Source organism: Quercus suber, unplaced genomic scaffold (genome assembly GCF_002906115.3).
Source record: "Quercus suber isolate HL8 unplaced genomic scaffold, Cork oak 2.0 scaffold_17, whole genome shotgun sequence".
NCBI lineage: Eukaryota > Viridiplantae > Streptophyta > Magnoliopsida > Fagales > Fagaceae > Quercus > Quercus suber.
The window spans coordinates 44772-58376 of NW_027069482.1; the positions used below are offsets into that span (position 1 = coordinate 44772).

General features: G+C 35.5%; 1 pseudogene; it reads right to left on the reverse strand.

The window, feature by feature from the left end:
* Positions 1–2550: 2550 nt before the first annotated feature.
* LOC111997642 (nudix hydrolase 16, mitochondrial-like) lies at positions 2551–8092 on the reverse strand (annotated as a pseudogene).
* Positions 8093–13605: the final 5513 nt, after the last annotated feature.

Sequence of the window (13605 nt, forward strand, 5' to 3'; positions counted from 1 at the left end):
GGTGAAATTGGGCTTTCCAGAAAAGTGGATCAAATGGGTGATGGAATGTGTGTGTTCACCCTCCTTTTCCATCATGATTAATGGAAAGCCGTATGGTCACTTACAACCTTCAAGAGGGATTCGCCAAGGCGACCCTCTTTCACCATATTTGTTTCTTTTGTGTGCAGAAGGGTTTACAGCTCTTTTGGAAAAAGCATTTATGGAAAGGCGAATTAGTGGGATATCTATTTGTAGAAGTGCACCAAAAATAACAAACTTATTATTTGCAGATGATTCTCTACTATTTTGCCAGGCATCTCAAACCGAAGTTGCAGCCATTACTGAGATCCTTCAAAAGTATGCAGGTGCATCGGGTCAATCTATTAACTTACAGAAATCTTCGGTATTTTTTAGCAAAAACACACCGATTGGCCAAAGACAAGCAATTGCCTCGACTTTGGGAGTGGAGGAGGTGGAGAAGTTTGACACTTACTTGGGCCTACCAACCTTGATTGGACGGGCAAAGTACCAAACCTTCTCTTTCCTTAAGGATAGGGTTTGGAAAAAATTGCAAGGGTGGAAGGGGATGATGTTATCTAGAGCGGGTAAGGAAGTGCTAATCAAGGCAGTGGCTCAATCAATCCCCACATACACGATGGGGGTATTTCTCTTACCTTTGACGCTTTGTGATGATCTCAATGCTTTGTGTGCAAAATTTTGGTGGGGTCAAGTGGGCAATGAGAGGAAAATACATTGGCGGAGCTGGGATTTTTTATCAAAGCCAAAGAAAGATGGGGGTATGGGGTTTAGAGATTTGAGAAGCTTTAATCTTGCTATGCTTGCTAAGCAAGGGTGGAGACTAATACAAGATCAAGACTCACTATTATTCAAATGTCTTAAGGCTAGATACTTCCCTCGATGCAATTTCCTTGATGCAGCTGTTTCACCAAACTGCTTCTACACATGGAGAAGTATAGTGGTAGCTATGCCTATCCTAAAATCAGGGTGCTGTTGGAGGGTGGGTGATGGACTAAATATTAGAGGAGCAGAGGACAAATGGATACCAAACCACCCCACTAACAAAATACTTTTTCCAACCATAATGGAGGATGAGAATTGGTGTGTTGCGGATCTGATTGACTAGGACCTTTATTGGTGGAACCGGGACCTCATCTATGCCAAATTCCATAAAGTTGATGCTGATGCTATTTGCAAAATTCCATTGAGCCGTAGGTCTGTACCTGATGCCATTATTTGGCTTCATAGCAAGGATGGGGCATACTCATGTAAGTCGGGGTATCAAGTAGCAAGACAGATTGCAAGGGAACCAGATTGGACTGAATGCTCCACGGGTCCAGCAGGAAGACAAGTATGGAAGAAGATTTGGAAGCTAGGAGTGCCGAACAAAATTAAGTTGTTTGGTTGGCGTGCTTGTCAGGAAATTTTACCAACCCGTGTGAATTTAGCAAAAAGGAAAATTATTGATGATGATCTATGTCAGTGCTGTGGGAGAGAACCCGAGACTGAAGCACATGTCTTGTGGGAGTGTGGGGCTGCTCAAGACGTTTGGGCAGGATGCGTGCCTAGACTCCAGAAGATGCCAAGCAGCAATGGTAATGTCATTAAGCTCTTTGAGACTCTGTTCGACAAACTTGAGTCCCCAGAGGTTGAGCTCTTTTTTGTCCAAGTTTGGTTCATATGGAACCATAGAAATACAGTCTTATATGGGGGAAGCTTTAAGGATCCAAAATGGCTCAACAAAAGAGCTAGCGACTACCTAAAGGACTACCAGCAAGCACAAGGGAAACTTGTTATTGATGCAACAACAACAGGGAGAACCATCTGGCAGCCACCACCACAATCGTGCTTCAAGCTTAACTTCGATGCGGCTATCTTTGATGAGTAGAACTGTACGGGTGTTGGTGCAGTGATCCGTAATTACAGAGGTGAGGTGATGGCTGCCATGGCAGCCAAGGGACCGCCAGTGACAACTAGTGATGAAGCAGAAGCATTAGCTTGTAGAAAAGCACTCAAATTCTCAATCGATGCAGGTTTTCTGGAGCTGATAATTGAAGGGGACAATGCGTATGTTATGAAGAATATTGGCTCATCTCTCCCAAATCGGGCTGTGCTGGGCATAATTATAGATGATGTTAAGTGTCTTATAAATGGGATGCAAAATGTCTATGTAAGTAGTATCAGAAGGGAAGGAAATATGGTGGCCCATGCCCTTGCGAGGTTTGCTAAAAATGTTTCGGAGGACTTGTATTGGCTGGAAGACACTCCGCCTCCAGTGGTGGATGAATTGTACTTTGATATGTTGAACTTGAATGAATGAAATTATGTTGGTTTGGCTTTCAAAAAAAAAAGAAAAAAAAAAGAAAGATATATTCAAAACTATTAACCAAAAAAAAAAAAAAATCAATCAATCAATGATTTCTAAAATATGAAAAACCATCAAGGGAAATTTGAGTACACTCATACTACATGCAAAAAAAATAAATATATTACAGTTTACATTTATTCATCATCACTTTTTGACGCAGATTTTGACAATGGACCTCTCTAGTAAAACTGTAAAAGTACTCCAGCCTCTAAATTTAGAGTATCAGCAAGCAGGAAGCCAGAAATTTGAAACCATTATAAATTTAGAATGCTATACTTCGCCATTGCCTAAAAAATGGGCCTATTAACTGCCTATACCTAACTTTGAAGGAGAAAAAGCACCAAAATCAACTTTACAAAGGTGGCCACTTTGTCAATTCTGAACTGGGGTTGGGGTTGAATCAGGAAAAATTAGAGGATTCTCTTCTTTTGAATTGCTTAATATTTGATCAGCATGCCAGTTTGAGAAACCTTCAAGTGACTCTTGCATCCATGGATACTGGCAACACTCCTTTGCTTTAGGGACTGTTAGCCAACTTCTCTGACGAGTGTTCTGTTCTGGCCAAGACTCAAGTTCCTCAATCACAAGCAAGGCAAACATGGCAGCTTTGCACAAACCATTTGGACAAAACTCATCTTGCAGGGTTTTGCTCTTAAAAATGTAGTCCCCCAGAAAATGCTGGGGAAAAAAACAGCCTTTATCCTATAAACAAATGGAACTGCTGGACAAAAGATGTCATTTCCAACTAAAACACACAAGATTAACCTTTTATGCCAGAAATGGCATTAAGGGATATCAAGCAAAATGTTTTGCAGGAATATTAGAAACTCCCTATTTTCTTTAACAGTAGAGTGGTTAAACAAAGAAAGAAGCACTTCATTAATTTCAAAATTTACTTTTAACAACAGCAAAAGCAAGAAAAAAGCAACCAAGAAACCAATAAGGTCATCCTAAATTTATACAAATATTGAAATCTTGTTCTTTTTTTTTTTTTTTTCTAAAATTTTTGTTAGGGATTAGAAAAAGAAAAGAAAAAGAAAACCCTCCCTCATTAAAAGTAAAGTTACTGTTCTATAACAATATATGTATGTACACAAAAGTACCCACAAACATGATTGAATATCAACTAAATGCCTCCTCCAACCCCAATCATACTGAAACTTCAACATAAGCTTCTGCCCATAAGCCATGTCTTCAACTTAGGGCTCCATTGCCCTTGTTGTTGGGAGGCAAAGAAGAAAGGTAAAAAATCCATTTAATGATAATCCAGGTCAATGGATTAAAAAAATAATGATTTTTTTAACAAAAATTTACAGATGGATTTGAGAGAAAATGACACTTTAGCAAAGAAAAGGAGAAATAAGAAAGAGATTCAAAGATGGAGGAGAGAAGAATGTGAGAGGCAATCCCAATAAAAGATTAGACTAGAAGGTTTATGCAAGGACCAAATATTTAAGGTAATGGATCCACCCCTTAACAGGGATTCCACCTCACCTCCCATTGGGCAACACGAGGACTAACTGAATACACAACCAAGATATAGGGAGGGGGCTATCACAATGTAGTTGTGGCATATGACTCCAATGCATTTCATGATCAGATATGCTTCCACAATGAATTTTAAATAACTCTTGCATTTTGGCTCCCTTATTGTGCACCTAGAGCTCACAATTGCATGCAGCACTGCTAATTCTTTTCCATGTAGGCTTTGATGCCTTGAAGTATTTTTTGTTCGTTTCAATGCAAAAAAAAAAAAATCTTCCTTGATGTCCTTGCACATAAAGTGATGCTCTTGTCTTTGATTGATTGATCAGACAATAATTTCAAGCTGGTGAGCTAATATTTTTGTTGCGTTTGAGAATTTGCTGGTGTATTACTGGGGAACAACTCAATGTTTCGAAGATTATAGTGCAGTTGGCGTTTGTTAAATCTAGGAAGTCAGATTGGTATGTGACCATAGCTTAAAACACTTGTACTTCAGGACTCTACATTTTATTTGATAGATATAAGAGATTGAGGGTCTATGCATGCACATGTACACTTAAATATTTCTTGAGGAATCACACTATTATTGGTGGTGGTAAAATATTAACTTAAATCTTGGAGAGGAATCACAGTATGTAAGAAAGAGATTTAATGCAATTGACATCTAAAGGCTGCACTTTATCTATCTCCAAATTCACACACATGAATACCAAAGCCACAGTCTAAGCGTGGGTGTCATGCTGGTAAAGGCCATTGTCATACAGGTATTGGCCCTTTTCATGAAAGAGACTTTTGATTGAATTTTACATACACCAAGGAATAGCAGGTTCCAAGGGGTGGTAGAGGAACACCAGCTGATGAATAACTGGTAGGCTAATGGGCCGCCAATGGACCAGAAAAATTAGGGAAAGAAGTAAGGTCAATATATCTTTTCATACTTATGAATTGCTTAGAATTGCAATCGAATGTTAGCAAGATACATTGCAGATCAAAATTGTTTTCTTAGTCTTCCATAAAAGGTTATGCTTGACTTTTACTAACAGGAGGTAGATGTCTTCCAAGAATACATATCCCATGCCTATGTCATCTATTGAAGAAAAAGAACAGGATGTTCTAACTTTTTGTACTTCCACATAATCCTTAGGGTACTGATGGGAAAGTTTCCAAAGTGCTTAATGGATATCTAATCTAAAATTCCTACATGAATATGTTAATCTATGAAAGGAAATGGGGATTTCTTAATCGAATACATGTGTCAACTCATTCACACTAACTAACAAATGTGTGCACAAACAAACACACTTCCACACACACACACAATTGACTTAATAAATTACAAACTCTTTCAGCCTCCTAAAAGAGCAACTCTATCAAACCATTGAAAGATGATAATACAATTAAGACTTGAAAAATAGCATACATAGAGCAAAAGATAACAAAGTCATTTCTCCATACCACTAAATTGCCTCAAACTCCAGCCTCTTCTAAAGCTTCACGTTTTGCTGCCTCCTCAACCGTCTCATCATTTTCCCAGCCACCCTATAACCGTACAAATCGCAACAGCAAAAGCACAAATAGTACTTTATTATTTCTAATTCCTTTTGGGAGACAATGAAATATTAATACTATCTTGGTCTGTAACAAATCGATGATTATCACTATGTTATCAACATTTCACTGAATGTTATGCATGCAATTAAGACGATTATATAATAAAATTTACAATATAAATTTTTTAAAAAAAACTGTGGAACTTGGTGGCCATTCAGGCATAAAAAACTATATGGAATTCAGTTTTGGCTCTAACAGTAAGGGAGAAAGAGAGATGCTTTTTGCCCAAGGATAGGAAAACAGAATTTCACAAGAGGTTGATATGAAGCGTAGGGAGGTCAGAAGTGCTTAGGATGTGGATGTAGGGAAAGCCAAGATGACTCGTGTTTTCATTCCTTTTCTTGCTATTGCAGCCAGAGGAAAAAGAAGGGGGGGTGGGGGGGGGGGAGGTTATGGGGGGATTGGCAATGTCATTTTTGGACTTACTTGATACCGCTTCTCATAAACAAGCAAAAGTGGGATAGAATATGAATAGAAAGGGGATATAGAAATGTTTAAGATGTAATCTTTCATAGAGCTCTGAATGATTAGGAGGCAAAGGCAGTTTAAAAATCGTTTGATGAGTATATTGTGGTCTCTGTTGTGGAAGAAGACCTCAACTAAAAGTGAAACTTTGAAGCCTTGGCAGACAATTACAATATGAATTTTTCAACAAAACAAGATCCAAGTTCAATGGCTCTTCCAGGCTGACGGCTTATTGCACAAATTTATCATAAAAGCTTACCTTATAAGTAGAAATTGGAAATCTCTAATAAAATTTGCTAGTGAAAAAGGAAGGGAAGAAAATATAAACCATTGTTCAAGGTCTTTAGAACATCTTAATGTTCCACTTTTGGTGCTTGTTGTGTGCTTCTAGAAGTAGATACTAATTACTGGTTTCTTGCTAGATTGGTGAGATCCAATAAGTTCACTTCAAGTCTTGAAATGTGGTCTGCTATGTAATTTCTGATACTTTTCTAGAAGGCAAAATGTTAATATTCTCAAAATCACCTAACTACTTGTTTCAAGAGGAACTACTATTAAGACTCGCATTCTTGGATGCTAGTATTGAAAAAGCCTGTAAAGTTTCTCACTGGGATTCTTGGGAGCCTATCAGTTCAGGATGAGGCAATTTTAGGGTAGAAGGGCATTGCATTTCAGGCCATTTAATCTACTTTGTTATACATCTTACCAAACTGGATTCAATTCATCATGATAAGATTTCTGCTTTCAACAAAAGAGAGAGAAAGATTTCTTAAACACCATTGATTTCTATGTGTTTCACAAGTTGAATGACCAGCTTAAACAGTTGCTTTTGGCAACCAACAATTAGTTACAATTTTTTAGTGTATCCATTCCAAATTATATTCAACATTCCTTTCTAGAATTTAATGGTTTACAACAAAAGTTGTACTTGCTCTAATTAATACTATTTGAAGCTAACCCCAGCTTTATCGCCAAAGTCATGCCACAACAACATCAACAAAACCTTAGTCCTAAAATTTTGGGGTTGGCTATCTCCAAACTCATGCCATTAACAGTTAATTTACCTGTTGTCCATGCATTTGTGTTGTGCACTGCTGTAGACTTTTACAAGGGCTTAACCACCATACTCATCAATTAACCTAAAGAAATAAGTTGCCTAACACTTTCCCACACTTGAATCTAGTTTCCATTTCTTGCATCTATCAATAAGTCTTTTCTTATAATGAATATCATGGCACATCCTAATCTTCCCCACCAAAAAAAGAAAGCATCGACATCAAAAAAAAAAGTTTCGAAACATTCCGTTGCTGTCAAAAGGCAAACATAGTACATACAGAAGTACTATCTTAAATACTTAGTATATATATATATATATATATATATTCAAACTAATGGCTTGTTTGGATGAAAGGAAGAAGGAGGGAGGGAGAGTAGGAGGAGTAGAGGGGAGTAGGTATTTGCTAAAAATAAGCCAATTTTATATTAAATCTACTTTACTCTACTTTACTCCACTCCCTCTTCCTCCCTCCAAACAGACCATAAGAGAAAAGTGAAAACTTTCAAGGACAACAAATACGAATAAAATCGTTATATGCAAGTATACAATAACACACAGCTTTACAAGACAACAAAAGAAAACATAACACAATCGGAGAAGACAACAAAAGACAAGTGATAACAGCCAAAACTAATCAATCACAACAAAAAAGCCTTATATTCTCTTCATTTTTTTCCTTTCTTAATTTAAAATTTTAATATAACAAAGATTCTGATTCTAAAACATAAAAATACAAACCTTAGGGAAGAGAAGACCACGTCCACTAGTTGAATTGATCATGAGTAGCTCCACAACATCATAATTATCCAACGCTCCATCACTATTTTTACTAATCTTAAAAGGAATACACCTGCCATATTATATATATAATACATAACCAAATTTGCAAAAGAAAATTTTAGCAACCATATATAGCCAATATTATTTTTGAGAGACTGTAAGAAAATGAAGCAATACAGACACACACACACACACACACATATATATATATATATATATACCCAGCAACAAGACGGCAACCGTCCTTGTAACGTTGCAGAAGGCGACCAGTACGAGCCACCAATTCTGACATTTCTTCTGCTTCTTGACTGGCCTTCTCTGTTCTTTCCTTCAACTTAAAAAAAAAAAAATAATAATAATAATAATTTCACTGCTTTCTATATATGACAAATTAACACTCAACACGAAATAACAATTAAAGAATACATGTGACCGACCTTAATTAAACTATTGAGAATTCATAGCCTGACTGACTCCAAAATTTTGTGAGAGTTTTTGTTGCATATTAGCTTTCAAAATTCAAAAACCTTTTTCTTTTATTTATTTATTTTTTTCTGAAAGAAAATATTAGAATGGGATGGAAATAAATATGGAGTCTTTTGGCTAAATATTGCTAATTCTGAAACATATTTGCGTTATAGGTACTGTTACAAGTTATTTGGGGATTTGAGGAGAGAGATTGAATTTCGGCAACAGTGTTGCCGAAATTCCAAGAAAAGTAGGAGAGAGAATGAGGGAAAAGGTGGAAAGAGAAAAATGGTGAATTACGGCAACACTGTTGCCGTAATTCGCTGCCCAAATATCTACCCGGGCACTGCGAGACGAAGTGCTCTGAGTGGCGCCCCAACCAAACTAAAAAAATTTGTCCCTATTGTGGCAATACCATTGCCGAAAATTGGAGTGGAAAAAAAAAAAAGTGAATACCGAAATCTGGGAGGAATTTAAAAAAAAAAATATGATGTGCTACGTACACAATATTTTTACAATATTTTCATAACAAATCACAGGTAACTAGTTATTATTAATTCAAATTTAAATTTAACATTGAGATTACTATTTTAATCTAACAATAATAATAAGTAACAACCTGACACTTAGAATTTGTTGTAAAAATATTGTAAAAATTTGTGCACTTCATTTCTTGAAAAAAAAAAAAAAAAAATTTCCCAATTGTGGCAATGGTATTGCCGAAATACCATTGCCACAATTGAAAAAAAAAAAAATTCCCAATTGTGGCAATGGTATTGCCAAAATACCATTGTCACAATTGAAAAAAAAAAAAAAAAAAAAATTCCCAATGGTATTTCGGCAATACCATTGGGATTTTTTTGTTTTTTTGTTTTGTATTTGGGCAATACCATTGCCGAAATACCATTGAGAAATTTTTTTTTTTTCAATTGTGGCAATACCATTGCCAAAATTGGGAAAATTTTTGTTTTTTTGTTTTTTTTAGAAATGAAGTGCACACAATTTTTACAATATTTTTACAACAAATTCTAAGTGTCAGGTTGTTACTTATTGTTATTGTTAGATTAAAATAGTAATCTTAATGTTAAATTTAAATTTGAATTAATAATAACCAGTTACTTGTGATTTGTTGTGAAAATATTGTAAAAATATTGTGTACGTAACACATTATATTTTTTTTTAAATTCCTCCTAGATTTCGGTATTCACATTTTTTTTTTCCACTCCCATTTTCGGCAATGGTATTGTCACAATAGGGACAAATTTTTTTTTAGTTTGTTTGGGGCACCACTCAGAGCACTTCGTCTCACAGTGCCCGGCAAATATTTGGGCAGCGAATTACGACAACAGTATTGTCGTAATTCATCATTTTTCTCTCTCCACCTTTTCCCTCATTCTCTCTCTTACTTTTCTTGGAATTTCGGCAACACTGTTGTCGAAATTCAATCTCTCTCCTCAACTCCTCAAATAACTTGTAACAGCACCTATAACGCAAATATGTTTCAGAATTAGCAATATTTAGCAAAAAGACTCATAAATATGCATGCAAAGCACGGAGAGGCAAGTCGCCAAGAGAGACGGTGAAAGGTCAACAGTGGGGTCCACGAAGCTTTAGGTTGGTTCTACGCTTTCTCTGTTTTTATTTTATTTTTATGTTTTAGATAATAATCATTTAAGTACTGATTCTTAAATTTTCTTTTAATAGACTTTATAAAAAATTTATTATTATTATTTTAAAAATTCTAAACTGAAAATTTTTAGTAGTCTTTTTTAGAAAAAGAAACAAGGATCATGATTAGGCACAAATATTTTTTCCCTGGTCATGTTTAATGCATCGCTGAATTTTACTTTTTTTTTTTAAAAAAAAAAAAATAGAAATTTAGAAGAAGAAGAGGAAGATAAAAGCAGAGGAGACTGGTACAGAGATAATAAAAGTTTGGTAAAGCTTCTCTGCTGTTGAAGCTCTTGTTTCAGAACCACAAGGTGGCTCTGCTTCTGAGTCTGAATGGCTATGAGAAATCATTACTAATGCTCTAAACACACCCAATAATCCTATGAAAACATAAAAGAACAAGCTTGAAAGGTAATAATTATAGGATGAGAAATAAAGATTAGAGATTTATTTGAGAGAGAGTGGGGTTCTAGACTGTGAAGCGAAGCAATCTAAACATGAGCAAACTGATTTTCTTCAATAAAAAACAGATGGAATTTTCAGATAGTGTAGTGATGCAATATTCAGAGAAAAAGGTTCAAGAGTGCTAGTTTTGTAGAAGACCCAGATGAAAAAAAAAATTGAAACTCTAAGATTTGATTTGAACTTTAAAGTCAATAAGAAGAAACCCAATTTAGAAATTTCTAAAATTTATTTAAAAAAAAAAAAACCGAAAGTCAGAGAAGGAACAAGAGAGAGAGAGAGAGAGAGAGAGAGGCAACATTGTAGAGGAAGTGTTCTTTAACTATCAGATCACAGAGAGAGCGCAAGTGGCAGGTGCGGTAGGTGGACTATTCAAATAGTTCAGAGTTCAGACAGAGATGAGAAAGGTCTAAGTAGAGAGTGCATGAACAAATGAACAACCGTGAAAATTATTTACCAAATTCATCTTATTTTTACTGTTTATTGTACTTTTTAGTACTATTTATTTGTTTCGCTATACTATTTTATCTAATTTTTAGGTTTATGATTTTATCTATCGTATTTTCAGTAATAATTTTTCAGTTTCAGCAAAATAAGCAATATCCAAATACATCATAATAATAGCGTATCTAACTTTTTGAAATATATAAAGCTGTTTGGCAAGGTTAATGTTGTTTATATTTTTTAAAAATGCGTGTAGATGAAAAAATATGTAAAAATATGTATAATATTATTTAAATACTAAAAACCGTTATTCAAAATACCCTATCAAACGGTCACATATAAGTCGCATTATGATTTATCTTAATTTTATACGTTTTTTTATTTTAAAAAAATCTTAATAATTTTTCAGTTTCAGCAAAATAAACAGTATCCAAATACACCATAATTATAGTTTATCTAACTTTTTGAAATATATAAAGCTGTTTGGCAAGGTTAATGTTGTTTATATTTTTTAGAAATATGTGTGGATGAAAAAGTGTGTAAAAATACGTGTAATATTGTTTAAATACTAAAAACCGTTATTCAAAATACCCTACCAAACGGACACATATAAGTCGTTTTATGATTTATCTTAATTTTATACGTTTTTTTATTAAAAAAAATCTTAATTTTGTACGTAAAATTTGTAAAACAAGTTAGAAATTCATTGGTAAACTTATTGCTAATTAAATGGATGTAAATTTAAAAGCTTCTTGACCATGCTAACTAGTCTCTTCTCTCCCGTGAATAGAAAATATTTGATTTTCTGCTAATAAACCTTCTATCTAAGTCACCAACTCTTTTCTTTTTTTTTTCTTTTGAGAAAAAATCACCAACTCTTCTAACTTCAAACAATTAGATTTTAAGAGTGATTGAATAGAAAGTGTATTCAAAAGAAAAATGGTATGTTAAGCTTGTTTTCGTGAATTCCAATTGCTAAATAAAAGGAAATAAAACATTCTTGAGATTGTAGATGTTTGCGGTATTGATGAGTTTCATGATGTAAAATATTTCTATACGTACCAAAAGCTCACTTATCCCAAAAAAATATACATATTTTTATATATCCATACATTAATGCATTCTATTATTTTGGAACTAAAAAGAAAATTGGTATTTTCCCAACTCACCCGAATGGGGGCATGGACTTCCGAAATTTACAAGCTTTCACCCTAGCAATGCTTGCTAAGCAAGGATGGAGACTCTTGTCAAATCCGGATTCACTTTGTGCCAAAGTCTTTAAAGCTAGATACTACCCAAATGGAGACATTTTAAATTCAAAGTTGGGATGCAGCCCTTCATATACCTGGGGAAGCATTTTCAAGGGACTTGAAGTGATCCGGAAGGGTACGCGGTGGTAGAAAGAATGCTCACAACTCTAGAGTGCTAGAGAGGGTTAATTATGCGTACCTTGGCTTATGAGGGTATTGGGGCTTTTATAGTGGCTTGAGGTTGACATCCCTTCCTTGGTGCGGAAGTCTTTTCCTTATAGGACTCTTCTTGTGGAATCCTAAACGTGATGAATAAGTCTCCTCCTTATGTGGAAGATTTTTACCAAGTATATAAGATTTCCGGAGACCTACTAGCGCAAGGACTCTATTTGGGCTCTTACGAGAATGGGCCAAAATATCCCTCATTAGGGGCTCAGCAGGCCCGTGGATAACTAACCCACCATAATTCAACCCGTCCATGTTCGGCCTGTTCACATCAGGTCCGTCCACAGGGGGCCCGTGCAAATGATGGATCCGTCTATTTGGGCTTAAGAGATACTTTTCCCCTTTCAAAAACATTCTTGAGATTGTAGATGTTTGCTGTATTGATGAGTTTCATGATGTAAAATATTTCTATACGTACCAAAAGCTCACTTATCCCAAAAAAATATACATATTTTTATATATCCATACATTAATGCATTCTATTATTTTGGAACTAAAAAGAAAATTGGTATTTTCCCAACTCACCCAAATGGGGGCATGGACTTCCGAAATTTACAAGCTTTCACCCTAGCAATGCTTGCTAAGCAAGGATGGAGACTCTTGTCAAATCCAGATTCACTTTGTGCCAAAGTCTTTAAAGCTAGATACTACCCAAATGGAGACATTTTAAATTCAAAGTTGGGATGCAGCCCTTCATATACCTGGGGAAGCATTTTCAAGGGACTTGAAGTGATCCGGAAGGGTACGCGGTGGAGATTAGACAATGAAAGGCTCATTCATATTTGGGAGGACAAATGACTTCCCACCCCAACAACTCATAAGGTAATATCTCCTCCCCAACCTTTTGATGATTTCCCTATGGTCTAGGCCTTAATTGATGAGGATACTAGAAGATGGAAGGTTGACATCCTGAAGTCTTTATTCCTCCCTTTTGAGGTTGAAACCATTTTCAATATTCCGCTAAGCCATAGTCTTCCTGAGGACAAAATAATTTGGGTAGGGAACAAAAGGGGGGAATTCTCAGTGAAAAGTGCATACTATGTGGCATTTTCTGTGATTAACTCATCAAATTGTGGGGAGAGCTCTCATGATGATCCTAGAATTCCTCTTTGGAAGCGGATTTGGCAGTTAAAGATTCCCCCAAAAATAAGAATTTTCTGTTGGAAGGCTTGTGTTAATGCTTTACCAACTATGTTAAATTTAAGAAAAAGGGGGGTGAATACAGGTGGAATGTGTCCCGTGTGTGGACTGGAGGTTGAATCTATTTACCATGCTCTCTTCAAGTGTGCTGATGTCAAGAATATTTGGGATTTGTGGAAAGA